General features: G+C 42.7%; 1 protein-coding gene across 1 annotated transcript in view; it reads right to left on the reverse strand.

The window, feature by feature from the left end:
• USH2A (usherin) overlaps positions 1-1,920 on the reverse strand; it is a gene marked incomplete at its 3' end in the record, with an annotated part of 612,524 nt that overhangs the window by 463,300 nt on the left and 147,304 nt on the right. The window lies entirely within an intron of this gene.

Raw genomic sequence — 1,920 nt, forward strand, 5'->3', positions numbered from 1 at the left:
ATTCTCGTTTTCATAGTCGCGCAGTGGTCTTATTTCCAGTTAGAGTTTTCATGTCTTCAGAGCAAGGACTATCTTCTTCAATCTGCATCGCCACGGTACTGATATGACTCCTTGTACACTGCCTGCTCTCTGTAAGTGGTTGGTCTAACTGAAGACACTGAGAAATAATCGAGTTTTAAAAGAGAAAATGAAGCCGAAAGTGCCCTTTTGCAGGGGGTGTGGGTATATATTTATTCATTCATTCCCTTCCTCCCTCCCTCCTCATTTCAGGAGGGAGGGAGGAAGGGAATGAATGAATAAATATATACCAATAGGAGCTTTCTAGTTCCTGAGTCCTGACCGCATGGATCCGTATTAGGTTTTGTGGGACATCCAGATATCAGACCCTTTATGTATAAGCTGGTTCAAATCGTGTTCTGATATTTTATCTCAAAATAAATTAACTACTCATCAATTCCTTCTCGTCTTTTTGGATCTCCTTGTCATACTGACCAATGTCAAGCAGAAGGTAAGGCTGGATTCTCCTGAGCTGAGTTACTTGTCTTGTAAAATATAACTTTAGGCCTAACCTTACCTGCCAGGCAAATCACTCATGAATTTGTATCATGGTCATTTTCACAGGCTCAGATAAGTCAGAGCTGATTGTGGCAGAGAGGACAATTAGTACAGCTGTTAGACAACTGATAAATATTTACACTTATCGTGACACTGTGATGAATTTATTATAAAGAAAAGTGTATTATTTTAATTAAAATCCCACCAAGGCAAAGAGAAAGCCAAAGCTAGGGTCCATCTTTCTTCCAGTTGGGAAACAGAGGGAGAGATGGGCAAAATGGGACTAAACACTAGCTTATTTTGCGAAATTGGTGGCATGTGAAAATAATTCTAGATGTTTCTATATGATGCCAGAACATATAGCCCATTTAGTAAAAACATTTGGTCAGCTTTATTCAGAAAATCAGTTCGTCATCTGAATATTTGACTTTGTATAGATAATCAACTCGAGTTTTCCTTTCTCTGGAAAATAAAATGTATTCTTGCTGTTCTTAGTTGTTTTTTTTTTCCAGTTGTTAAAGTGGGAATTCAAGTTGAGAAATTAAATATAAGCCTCAATTCTGAAACGTCCGATTGGCTGGCACTTACCTAAAGGGTCGCCCTAAATACAGCAACAAAAATATGCCACATAATCTTGACTAAATTAAACAGTTATATCTCTGTTGCATCATGAAATAAATTCATCTGTGATGTTAGAGACAAATATTTTAGCAGTCTCGACTGAGTACCAGAGAGGGATCACCTGATGCGGGATGACAAAGAAAAGTCACAATGCACTGAAAACGTGACACATTTCTCTCTTACCTGGTTGACACTCGTTACACCTCCTTCCTTGACGATTAGGCAAACATAGGCACTGGCCACTGATTGGGTCACAGATGGTCCCAGGCAATGTCCCTGAGGAGTCACATTCACACATCCGGCAGCCTTGGAAATCGCCAGTGGTCACATTGTACCTGTGAAGCTCACACCGATTACAATGAAGACCTGTTACTCCTAATTTGCAAGGACATTGTCCTGTTGATTTGTCACACAGCAGAGAGCCATTTACCGTCCCCGTCTCATCACAGTTACAGGGCAGGCAGAGGGAAGAATTACTTTGCTGTAGATGGAAGTATCCCTCCAAACATTGGTCACAACGTCGCCCTCCAACGTAGGGCCGGCAGCGGCACAGTCCCGTCCTGGCATCGCAGACACTTCCAGGGAGGGACCCCGCTGGGTCGCAGTCACAGGCCTTGCAACCAGTGATGTCTAACCCGTAAAAGTGCTCTCTGCAGGTGTCACACTGAAGTCCTCTGGCTCCTTTTCTGCACTCACACTGCCCAGAAAGAGGATCGCAGACGCTGCTCTCCGAGCCGTGGAGGT

The sequence above is a fragment of the Pteropus vampyrus genome, unplaced genomic scaffold (genome assembly GCF_000151845.1).
Source record: "Pteropus vampyrus isolate Shadow unplaced genomic scaffold, Pvam_2.0 Scaffold121, whole genome shotgun sequence".
In the NCBI taxonomy this organism is placed as follows: domain Eukaryota; kingdom Metazoa; phylum Chordata; class Mammalia; order Chiroptera; family Pteropodidae; genus Pteropus; species Pteropus vampyrus.